The sequence below is a fragment of the Rattus norvegicus genome, chromosome 14, assembly GCF_021556685.1.
Source record: "Rattus norvegicus strain SHRSP/BbbUtx chromosome 14, alternate assembly SHRSP_T2T, whole genome shotgun sequence".
Taxonomy (NCBI): domain Eukaryota; kingdom Metazoa; phylum Chordata; class Mammalia; order Rodentia; family Muridae; genus Rattus; species Rattus norvegicus.
This window is the reverse complement of record NC_141547.1, coordinates 7,401,351-7,414,278: the sequence shown is the minus strand read 5'-3', so window position 1 is coordinate 7,414,278 and position 12,928 is coordinate 7,401,351.

Sequence of the window (12,928 nt, the reverse complement as noted above, 5' to 3'; positions counted from 1 at the left end):
TCCTTCCGAGGAAGATGCAATGAGCAGTCCCAGCCACGTACCCTCACAGACACCGATTCCACAAGACCTTTTCTCACCATGGTGGACCATGGACTCTGAAACTAGATCCAAAGGAAGTTCTTCCTCCTCAAGTTGCTTGCTCACAGGTTACAAGAAAGGTAGCAGGTATATCGCACACCTGTAATCCCAGGACGTGGGAGACGGGCTCTTGGAATGTCCTGAGTTCAAGTTAGTGTAGGTTACGTACTGAAGACCCTGACTCAAAAAAAAAAATCAAAGTAAGACCCCAAATACCTATAACTCATTAGAGTACTGCTGTGACAATTGCGCCATACAAATGAACTGAGAGGAAAAACACATCTTGAGTGGTCCCTGGTCCATCCTCGGATGAGGAAACCTAGGCTAAAAAAAGCAATTAGTTTAAACTTTCCAATCAATTGGTAGGCTTGTTAGACTTCGTATGTGCTCCCACGGGGCATCTGTCTGCGGTTCTGTACTTATATCTTGGTAACCAACAGCTTTCTAAACGGATTTAAGATCCCACTCAACAGAGAAAAATTGTACCAGGGCTGGAAACTTAACCAAATCCCCAGAGTGTTAATAATAAAAAAGGAATACGCCATCCCACACTACCGGCGGGCCGCGTGGCACCAGCGGGGTGTTCTCATCTTGGCAGACTCTCTGACCCTTTGCTCTGAATCTCTCTATCCAACTCGATAAACTACTGTGGCAGGTTGCTGCCATGCCAGCCCCATGTAGCGACCCATCTCGCAGTTAGCTGTCTCAAATCCCTGTAACCTGGTAAAATCAAAACTCTAGAGGCTTGTAATTTATGAATCAGATTTATATCAGTAAATCCTCACCCCACAAAACATCCACACAATAAACTCAGAGCCAATTGATATTGATATAAACCGCCCACCTAGAAAGGACAAAATTGTCCTGTAATTATTTATTCCTTATAAGATATTCATAGCTACCCGTGGCCATTTAAAGCCACACGGATCTGGGTCGTCCTTCTCTTCCTCCATTTTTCTTCCTTCTCCTCTCCTATCTCTCCTGCCTCTCAAAACTCTGCGCCCGCCCTCCTTTTCTACTGTCCAATCACAGGCTCTAGCCTTCCTTTTCTACTGTCCAATCACAGGCTCTGGCCTTGTCTTTCACCTGCCCTCACCTGCTGACAGACAGCAATCTACACTAGGGCTACGAAAGTCGTGGATCTTAGAGGAGGACCTACAGTTGCCACTTTCTGCACCAGCATCATTTCTAACTGTGTCCTAATATCCAGGTCCTTAAGCCACACATGAGTACAGCACCAGTCCTGAGAGGTGTTCCACTTACGGTGCCAAAATGCGGCTTGTTAGAGCCACGCTTTGAAAGTCCCGTGCTAAAGCTGTGTTTGCGTCTAGTGTTCCAAGGAAACCAGTCCTCTAAAATAAAATGCAACAGGTCAGGTCTGCACAGCAATATGGATAACGCAAAGATTAGGGAGGGAGGGGCAGTTCTGTGCCAGAATTGGTGTTTCAGAGATGAGTGGAAAGTTAGAACTTGGCCCATGTGCTAGGATAAGCAAAATTAAATTCTAACGGGTTAATTTCAAGGTCATAGCTGGTGTCCAGAAGATGAGCTGAAGTTAAAGGCAAAGGCATAGGTTAGCGACACTGTAAGACAAAACGCTTACGAGAGGCTCACCCCAACCTAAGCTACTAATGAGATTTTAATTTCAGGGGCTGTAATTTAGCCTCTGCATATAAAGTCGATCCTCGACTTATGAAGGGCTATGTCCCAACCACCCCTCTGTATAGAGAAAATACAGTAAGTTGTAAATGCATTTAATACGCTTGGCCTACGAAACGGCATGGCTTAGCAACAGAGTGCACTGTGCTACATCTTTCTCCTCATAACTGTGGCCACGGCTGGAGGCTGGGGCTTACAGTTCCTGCCCCGCATCCTGAAACAGAATTGTGCTAGATGTCATGAGCGATCAGCTAGAGGCCCAGATTTGGTTCCGACGGAATGTATATGGCCTTCACGGAAGTGGAAAATCAATAGTTACTATATCAACAATTATAAATCAAAGAGTTATAAATTGTCAGCCAGGGATTCTCGGCATGTGCTGTTTCAAACTAGCATATGCGGCGACAGATTGCTTCATGTAATTTTCAGACATTGCTGTGGCTGGTCCTCCTTTCTCTCTCCTTTCGCTCGTCTCCTCAGCCTGCCGGTTCGTAACCCTCTGTCCCCAGTACTTTCTTTTCCACCACCTTGTCCACGTCATGTTCTATTATCTTCTCTCCAACGGTTCCCTCAACACTTCTCCTCTCACGGGCCCCTTTCTGGCTCCCTTCTTCCCATCTGTGCTCGCTTCCACACAAAGGCACACACGAAAAATGAGACGCTGTGCAACAGAACGCAAGGCCGTTGTCTTGGACTCTCTCGCTCTCCGTAGTTTACAGATGCAACCATTTTCCTGCAGACTTTTATTTTTCTTTACAGATTAATAAAATCCCATTCTGGATGTATTGTGACCTGGACTGTTCTGGTCATTCTTCAGCGACTGCTTCCTGAATGTGGAACCTAAGAGTAGATCTGGGGACTTGAGAAAAGACCAGGGGATGAGGAAGACACAGGAGATAGAAGGCAGAGGGGAGAAAGCTGAGGGATGGAGGTCTTGCACAGACTTTGTGGAATGCCAGTAAGTAGAGCACCTCATGTACTATTTACAGGGGGGCAATGGATGAAGTCAGCAGAAGCTATCATACAATGAGACGAAGGGAGGGGGAGGCCAATCAAGCAATGCCATCTCAAGAGTGTGACGGGCTAAACATAGGGCAGTCCTGGGACTGATCGCCTCAGGCTCCTCAGAGAGGAAAGCCTGCCCAAGGTCACAGAACTAGATTCCCTCTGAGAAAGCCTTTACTGGTCCAGCTCTCAACAGAATTATAAACCGTGATATTATCCTAATTTCTCTTTCAGTGACGCAAAGATAGCAAGCCAAGTTTTGCTGCATATATTGCTTTGTTAACATACGGAATCTTTACATTTTTTTTCTCTTTACAGCTTGTTTTAAAATCTGGAAAAAATATGGTAGAAAAGCCATTTACATTGCCTTTCTTTTGTGTTGCAGTCAAGAGCACTTACAGCATGCTCACATTTTTGCAAAACAGCAAAGTTCATGGACTTGTGTGGGAAGTTGGCAGTGCACATCCATGAGCTTGCTTATGCACGTACACGTGTGTACACACAGCATTATCGATGGCCATCCATAGTTTGATAATTGTCAGGCTAGGAACAGATGCTATTTTAAAAATAAACTCATATTGTGCTATTACTATTAAGGGCCTCTCCAAGTCCTACAGTTAAAGTAAACATAATCAGTCACAACACAGTGATTCATCTCATAACTCTAATGAAATTCACAAACGTTGCAAATGCCTAGAATTCAGAAAAGTGAGTTTTATTGCACAGTTGCAGCTTAGCGAGAGAGATATAAAGACATGCGGATAATCGGCTACTTTTTAGTTTCCTTGTCTATTTAAGAATTCATATTCTATTTAAGTTTGCGCTTTCATTCAAGGCTCGCTACTGCCTAATGTCTGCAGAAAATGTAGGCGATGCAATAGAAAAAGTACACTCAGGCTTTCCATCTGGTGCTGTTGTATGGACAGTCGGAGCCGGCTGCTTCCAGCAAGCGCTAAGTTCAGCAGAAAGCTGCGGTAGTGGCCACTGGATACACTGCAGTGTGAGATACAATGTATATCTTTTGTGGTGCTCTTTTCCAACTGACAGACAAGCAGAGGAGTGAGCACAGCTGAGGAGTAGCTTCCATGCCCTTCTCAGAGGGTCTCCTTGGGTGGTCTTCACATTGGAATGTTCTAGAAATTCCGAGATTTGCCAGTATCCCTAGGAATCCTAGTGTGGATACACTGCTGTGTTTTTCTTTGTGATAGTGATGATGATATGAATTCCGGGTTTGTAGTGGTTGCTTTGTCCTGATTCTGCAACAAATACAGGGAAATGGGTTTATTTTGACTATAAGAGTCCAGTATAGTAGGGGCCAGAGGGCTGAGGTGTGAGGCCACTGGTCAGACAGCACCTGAATGAGGAAGCAGAGCAATAGGTGTTGCTGGTCAGAGCTCTTTTCTCCTTCTCATTCAGTCATGGTTTCCAGCCCACGGAAAGGTGTCTATCGCACTTAGGATGGGTTGTCCACCATGATCACCCTAATCTAGAAAATCTCCCATAGACAGATCCACATCCAGAGGTTTCTTTCTAGGATGAGTCCAGATCCCATCAAATCAACAATGAAGGTTAACCACCACAAAGTCCATGGCAGAGGAAGTAACAATGTCTGTCCTGAAGAATGATGAATGGTAAGGACAGGTGCTCATGTCCATAGGAGTGGGGTAACCTTTGCTTTAATCTCATCTGTGAAGATGCCTGCCGCTGACCTATCTGGCTATCTTAGTTGATCTGTCAGTTCCTCTGTGGCTGTTGTCCTCTGATCCAGGGAAGAGCAGGTCCTTCTAGAATATACTACTTCCACAAGAAACTCATTGGTATGGTGGGACAGTCAAAGACTGTTTGAGGTCTATGAGTTGTGTGTCTTAGAACAAGATGCTTATGGTTCAGGTCTTAATTTTTCTCTGGAAAATGACTGGGAGGGTATGCAAATCTCAGGGCTATCCAGAGCATCCGACAAGGCACAGAGAATTCTTTTGCATGCAATGGATGCTTCTTGACAGTGAGTATTTTCCTTTACTCTCGTATTTACCTTCCTGAAAGTCAATAGAAAGACTGAACATATCTGTAGAGAGTTCCATGGGCTGGGGTTGGGTATCCATGCTTGATGGTTTTTATTTTGTCAATTTTAGCTGACAGAGAGCTCGGAGGAAGAAACACTTTAATGAGTGTTTTCTTTTCATCCAGAAGGAGGTTGTTTTAATTGGTGCTTTTAAATTGCCACCCTCTTAACAACAAAACCCCAGCGCAGCATTAACAAAAGTGCCAGCTCCTTTTCTGGCCACATTAAGCACAAGGCCTTAGGAAACTGACAATGACGCCACTTAGTAGGAGCAAATGCTTCCCTAAAATTCACATGTTGCAAATTTAATCCCCAATGCAACTGTTCTGGGATGGTATTTGTGGGTGGTATTTAGGTCATGAATGCCATTATAGAGGGGGTGACAGAGGGACTTGGTTTTCTGCCTCCTTTTACTTTCTACCGTGGAAAGACCCAGTAGTCAAGATCCCATCTTGGCATCAGAGAACAGCCCTCTGCAGACAGCTACACCTACTGGTGTCCTGATCTTGGACTCAGCCTCTGAACTGTAAAAGCTGAATTTCCATTTAAAAAAAAAATCAGTCCCCCGGGCTGTAGTATTTTGTTATAGTAACAAAAATGGAGTAAGTCAGAGACAAGGCTGTAACTTTGGTTGTGTTAGAAGGCGACTCATATCCAGACAGAGCACACTAGGCCAGCACAGCTCCACGAAAAGAGGTTTATTGGGAGAAGTGGGGAAGAGGAGGAGGAATGAGGGGGTGAAGAAAAAAAGGGTGATGGGTTGGGGATCTCTGTCTTTAAATCATGCACACCACTTCGCACAGCACAGGCGAGATGCCCAGGTAAAGAGCACAGGTGAGGTGCATGCTGGGAATGTGTGGCAGTTGCCATGGCAACAGACTCAGGAAGGTCCTTGTTGCCTAGGGGTGATGTCTTTGCTGGATTCAGAGGCGACCAGCTTCTGCTGCCAACAACTTTAATGAATAGCTTACAGAGTGAAAGCAGCTCCTGGACCTGGCGGGTACTGAATAGAGGGTGGAATGGTTTTGAAGTGAGCGGTGGGAAGAGCCTCTGTTGCAGGGAGGAGGCATTTCAGACATCTCTGCTACCCCTATCACAGGCCTCGACGTCTGGATTCCTAAGAAGGTCAAGGGCATTGTGGGACTGGATTTCTAATTATCCTTCAAACCTCTGCCTCCCATATTTCTACACAACACTTCCAAGCAGCTCCCACATTGCTCAGGTTAGCTCTGGGAGGTTTTAGGTTTTGGATTCAAGGGGGAACACTGAGGCAGATTGCTGTTTGAATAAGAGATTTACTCTACTAAAAGTTAGTAATGACATAGCAACATGACGGACATCTGAGGGGAGAGAATAGGCTCACATGGCAGAGTAAGAAGCCTTTCTTCTACACTGTGGAGGAAGTGAGATGTCCTATAGCATGAGATTGACCAGTTGTCTATCATATAAGCTTGTAGCCCAGGTGTCTGTGGTTCCTGACTGACTGAAGGCAGGAAGAGCATTTGTTAGTCTTAGCCTGTGTGTAATGTCAGCAGAGAGGGTGGGGAGAGCAGGAGTCTAGGGAAAAACAGGCGATGGAAGAGCGTCACAGCATACTGTGTCCTTGACTGAGGACTGCAAGTGCATCTTAGATCCCTGATCCTTAGGATGTGCTGGTGTGCAGGGGGATGGCTCTATGCCCTGTGTATTCAGATGCTGATTGCTGTGCCCAGATCTCTGGCTGCAGTCAGGACATTGACATTGTCATGATTATTAGAGCATCTCCTGGCTCAATGATGTGCCGCGAATGTTTTCCATCGCCTCTGATTGGTTAATAAAGTGCTGATCAGTCAATAACTGGGCAGGAGATGAGAACAGGGAAGGACTTTTGATCCCAGTCAGGGGGTCTTAGAAAGAGAGGGAGAGAGGAGGAGGAGGAGGACCAGGATTCACCATGAAGTTGCGATGTGAGAGCAGTCATGAGACACACATAGACCAGAGTGTGGGTTGCTGTCTGTATGCAGGTGAGGGCAGGCACAAGATAAGGCAAGAACCTGTGACTGGGCAGTGGAAAAGGAAGGCTGGCTGAGAGTGGCACTATTAGAAGGTGTGGCTTGTTGGAGGAAGTGTGTCACTGTGGGGGTGGGCTTCGAGACCCTCCTACTAGTTCTTCCTAGGATGCTCAATCTGCTCCTGGCTTCCTTCGGATGAAGATGTAGAACTCAGCTTCTCCTGCACCATGCCTGCCTGGATGCTGCCATGCTCCTGCCTTGATGATAATGGACTGAACCTCTGAACCTGTAAGCCAGCCCCAATTAAATGTTGTCCTTTATAAGACTTGCATTGGTCATGGTGTCTGTTCATAGCAATAAAACCCCAAGACAGCAACTAATGGGGCATGTGGCCAGGAATTAGTCCAGGCCAACATAGCTGGGCTAGAAAAGTTCAAAACCTGCCCAGTTTATTGCTTGAAGCTCATTGAAAACAAAAACAAACAAACAAACAAACAAACAAACAAAAAACAGGTCCCGGTGTCATTATTTCAGAGCAAGGGTAGGTATAGAAAACCACCCCACAATTATTTTACAGGGATGTTGTTGGGGTTTAAATCTCAGCTCGCATCCAGACAGCACACACCAAGCCAACATGGTTCCACGTGGAGAGGATTAATGAGAGAAGAAGAGTAGGAGAGGGGAGAAACAAAGGAGTCTGGCCATGGGCACGTAGGGAGGAGGGGGGATGGGAAGAGAAGAGAGCAAAGAGCAAGAGCAAGAGGGAGAGAAGGGGGCAGCAGTTCCCTTTTATAGTCAGACATGCCTGGCTGTTGCCAGGCAACTGTGGGCGGAGCATACCTGGCTGTTGCCAGGCAACTATGGGCGGAGCATACCTGGCTGTTGCCAGGTAACTATGGGGGTGGAGCTTAGACAGAATACCAACAGATGTGAGTCCCAGATCTGAGCAGTGTCCACACGGTGCTGGCTGAGCTGACCCTGAGTGAGAGAGCTTCAGTGGCGTGAATTCCTACTTCTGGCTTTCACAGGACACCTCTACCAACAGGGACCCTAGAAGAGCTATGCCTAGTAATGTCACAGAGGCAGGATGCTCCTGAGACCCGACAACTGTACAGCCACACTATGCAGCCCCAATCTGGGAAAGTGGGCTTTGTGGTTTGCCTAGGACCTTGCCAAAGAGAGCCAGGGAGGCAGAAGACTCTGTCTTTAGGGACCGAATCCTTACCCCATGTTATCTGGAACTCATCACATGGATTCGGATTTTGTTCTCTAACTCGATTTAATGCCGTGAAAATGGAAGTAAAGTTGTCTATGAAGACAAAAAGGAAGGCATCAGAAGGGGTTGGGGTGGGAATGAGGGTAGAGGGGTGTGGGTGAAAGGACACTATAAACCCCACTTGTCTCCATTGAAGGACCCCATTTGTCTCCATTTTAAGGGCCAGGCCTGATTTCAAAAAAGGCCATAAAGTACCAACTTCAAGAATAGACCATAAATCCCAGAAACTAAGTCACAAGACACCAGCTCTAGAAACAGACCCTAAAATCCAGAGCAAGCTCATAAAACCCATTCCCAAAGAACAGCCTGGGGATAACCACAAAAATGTGGAAATATCTTCTCTCAGAATGGGCCATCTGTGCTGGGCAGCCCTGTTTCGTCACATGGTTGAACGTTCATGACATAGGAATGCAGACCACTGACCACCAGTGACCCCCTAACACTCACCAATGAAGTTTTAGATTACCTAATCCTTTCAGAGAGTTCCCTGGGTTACCTATAAGAAGGCCTGCCTGCCTTTGTCTGGGGTTGCCATTTTAAGGAATGTTTGACCCCTGTATGCTCGCTATTTCTACAAAATAAATGCTCTTGTGTTTGCCTACTTTCTGAATCTGGGGGTCTTCCTTTAATGATTTTTGGACCCTCACATAGGCAGGCATATGCTAAATATATAATATATACATGTTGAGAAGGCAAGGCTGACTCTACGACAGGCTTCAAATTGGCATTTCAGAAGATGAGGCCTAAGAACTGGGCAAGCCCGGGCAAGTCAATTAGTAATAGAAAAAAAAAAAGACCCAGGCTCCAGACTCTATGCCCTGGTAATGGCTATGGAATGCCTAGAGACAGAGTAAGATAAAGCTCATCTACCCCAGAACTACAACGTGCTTTAAGTCCAGCATGCCCATTCACTTGGTTGGCTCTCTTTCTTGATCACGGGAGGCCCCAGCACGCTGGACTTCTGCAGAATAAAACTCTCTTAGCACATACTGGGAGTCCAAGGTATCATTCTTTGGCGAATCATGGACCCATACAGTGTATAAAAACTAAAAGCAAAATAAAGATTTAATGCTATTCAGCTCATTGGGTTTAGAGTTGTGACCTGCTAATCTTTTGCCTTTTGTTTATATTTTCTTTTCCCATGATAGTGCCTAGCTTATGTCCCATCGTGGTAGCTTGGAAGCATATGTGTCCTTGCTGTCACAGGTTCACAGTTAGAAAGCAATTAGCCTCAGGGGGAAAGGTGTTTTTATACCTCACCCATGTCTAATTTAGATAAAGCACTGGACTGGTCTTTAGGCCTGAGAGTCGATGTAGGTATTATGCGTTATCCCTTCGAGGGCAGACCATCTGCATCATTTATTCAAAGCATAGATTTGTCTCTCCAATTCATTTATTAAGCCACTGACTTTTTTTTTTAAGAGTATGACATTGTGGAGGTTATTAATATTATTTTTTTTAATGATCAGAAAACGAAAGACCCAGGCAACGCAAGAAAGAAGTATTTGCAAATTCATTCTCTCTCTCGGTGGTAGTGAGCAGAAATCAGGAAGAATTCCCTTTTCCTGTCTGCTAGATAGACGTGGTGATGTGTTTATTAAATGCTACCATTTCTTACAACTTGAGCTGTGTACCAGAGTAGGAGTTAGGATCTGGAGTTTAGAAGGGAGCACAGGCGTCTGAGAGTCTGTCTTCCCTTAGATGTTTGGTATCGGAGCACATTGGGTGCCGAGCGCAGTCTAATGATCAGAACCAGAATCTTTGATTTTTAGCTTAGCAAAGCTAATACATAATTTTGAACATCGCAAGGCAGGGCGCCTGTTACCAAGGAGGGCAATTTGCCTGATGACTCCAGAATCAAGCGAATTCAGTCAGTAATTGTTTCACACTCCACCTTAACAGTTATTTCTCTTCTTAAAGGGGAAGCTTGTTGTTCTGAACTTTTTTGTTTTCTCCCAAGTCTCGCGCTGTTCTGATTCCTCAAGGAACCAAAGGTCATCCCGTTTGTTCCTCCTCCCTAAAGCCACTTCTGCTGGCCATGCCTGAGTTTCAAATCACATACTTTACTTACACATCGTGGAAGCCTGTGAAGACAGAACTTAGAATTGAGAAGCTACCTGGCAAGTGTACTCCGTGTCCATGATTTCCAGGCTAATGATTGAGAGTGAAAGAAAACGTCTACAGTTCTGACTAAGTGGACTGCTTAGCAAGTCCTTCATTTTTTTAACTCTCCTTAAAACTGGAACACTCAGGTAGCGTCCGCAGACATCGCACCCTAGGTGGATTGTAGCGTGTCATACGGGGGAGGGCAGGTACAAGATAGAATGGGGCCCGTCATTGGACGAGAAGGAAGGATGGGTGGGAGAAAATTCTGAGGGAAGAGGAGGAGACTGGAATGGAAGGAGACTGCGGAAGAAGCTGCGGAGAGAGCACGGAGGCTGACGTCGATTCCACTCTGTATATTTACAAGTTGTTATGGTGGATGTGTATGGGGCCTTGTATGTTTAGGTGGGCAATTATATCTTATCAATTGGATCAGAGTTATTGTGTTGTGTGTTCTTTCATGTAGCGATTTAAGTTTAAGAGAGTGTGTGGCGGTTAGAGACACTGGGCCGCCACGGAATTGGGATGTGTGTTTCTGGCAAGATATCTACCAGGTATCTTGGGGCACTGTGGTTCCGGACCTAGTGGGGATAAAAGACTGCATTTTATTTTAAATAATTTTACTACAGCAGTGGATGACTGTGTACCTTGAGCTGTCTGGGGTTGTCCTAATTTACCATTTCTGACTGTAGCGAGCTATTACTACATTTCCCCTAAGTAGACTGGGATGGGCTAGCCTTCTGCAGTTCTCCCGCTACAGGGTCTTTATTCGTGTGTAGGAGGCAAGAATAAAGAATGGAGACAACTTATCTGACATATTCTGTGTCACAAAAGCGTTTGCCATTTGATCTCAAGGTAGGTAAGAGTGGAAAACTCTGAAAACACCGAGTTCCTTAAAAAAATTTCTAATTGGAGAAAACAAAAACCCACTCTTTTTAGGGTGAAACTATCTTCCCAATTAAAAACAGCACCCTTCATCAAACTTCTCTTAGTGGAGATCGAGACAAAACACCACAAGCGCTCAAATGCGGGAGCCAGTGATGGAGTGGGACACCCACAGCACAATTCCTGCACCCAAGGCTCAAGGATTGGAGGGAAGAGGGGATGGGAAGAATTCCCAAGAACCAGAGGAACAGGAAGTTTGCTGTGAGGTTGCATCAACTAGAAATGTCAGAGAAGCCACACCCACAAGTTCTCGTCAACATGGCAGCCCGAACCAGCAGTCAACAAGGCAACACCAATAGTCCTGCCAGCCTGAGAGGACTCTCACAGGGCTCCATCCTTAGATACTAGATGAACTGAGTAGGTAGTATTTTTATATTAAGAAGCGTGTGTGTGTGTGTGTGTGTGTGTGTGTGTGCATGTGTGTGTGTGTGCATGTGTGTGTGTGCATGTGTGTGTGTGCATGTGTGTGTGCATGCATGTGTGTATGCATGTGTGTGCATGCATGCATGTGTGTGCGTGCATGCGTGTGTGTATGCATGCATGCATGTGTGTGTGTGTGTGTGTGTGTGTGTATGCACATGTGGTAACAAAGGAGAAAGCATGAATTTGACAGCTACAATGGGTACACATGGGAAGGGTTGGAGAGAGAAAAAGAAGGGGAAATTATACAATTATATTTTACTTGAAAAATTATAAAAATAAAACTAGAAAGAAGAAACTCATTAAGTATGACTTCATTTAGAAATAAAATCTGTCACTTCTGAAAAAGCAAATTCAAAGCAGATGCAGGTACTTTTGAGACAAGAGAAGAAAAAAGCATGAAGGGAAAAGCAAATTGGAACAAGTGTGTCAGAGACATGCCAGGGAGGCAGATGGTGTGCATGCACACCCAGACAACACGGTATGCTTACTTTGTTTTGAAATAATCAAAAAATCAATGTCAATATTTTTAATCATTTGTGTTAATATATGTGAAATATACAATTTAAATATTGAGAACGTTTTTGAAATAGAGCCCATTGCTTTTCAACAAACCCTTCTAAAGTTATGTAACTTTAATTATATGCATAATTTTAATAATCAGAATAGTGGTTCTTTTCACTTGGACAAGTCCTATATTGAAGAAGAAATTATCTGATCAGCCAGTATATAAGGACTTGAATTAAAGAGTCAAGTCCTTAGCCCTCATTTCACACTACGCTCACAGGCCCTCTGGTTCTATTTCTAAAAAAAACACAATGTACTACTTCTCTTGTACACAGCATGCTAATGTACTCAACTGGGATTAATTTATAGTATATAGGAAAGCCAGAGAGAAGAAACTAGACAGGTAATTATCTCTATTCCAATGTAAATCCAGTCAATGGGGAACTGGGCTTTGCTTCAGGGTCCGTGCTCCAATTCTGTGTGTTACGTATAGCACGTCCTTACTTATAGCAAGTCCTGGATGTAGTAAGGATGACATAATATGATTGTCCTTGTTTTTACACAGGGTATAACTCCCTAGATTATGGGAAGACAGGAGTTAGGCAAGTTCCAGTGTTCGTTGATGAGGTAACTTTATAATGTCCTTAAGGACCCGTGTGTGTGTGTGTGTGTGTGTGTGTGTGTGTGTAATATTTGTGTGAGTGCATGTATATGGGGAGAGAGGTCAGAGGTCAGTTTTAGGTGTCATTTCTTCAGAGCAGTCTACTTTGTTTCTTGAGACAGGGTCTCGACTGGCTTGGAGCTTGCTGATAAGGCTGAAATTGCTTACCTAGGGGAACCCAAGAACTTTTCTCTTCCTCAGAAGATCTGCTGTTACAAGCA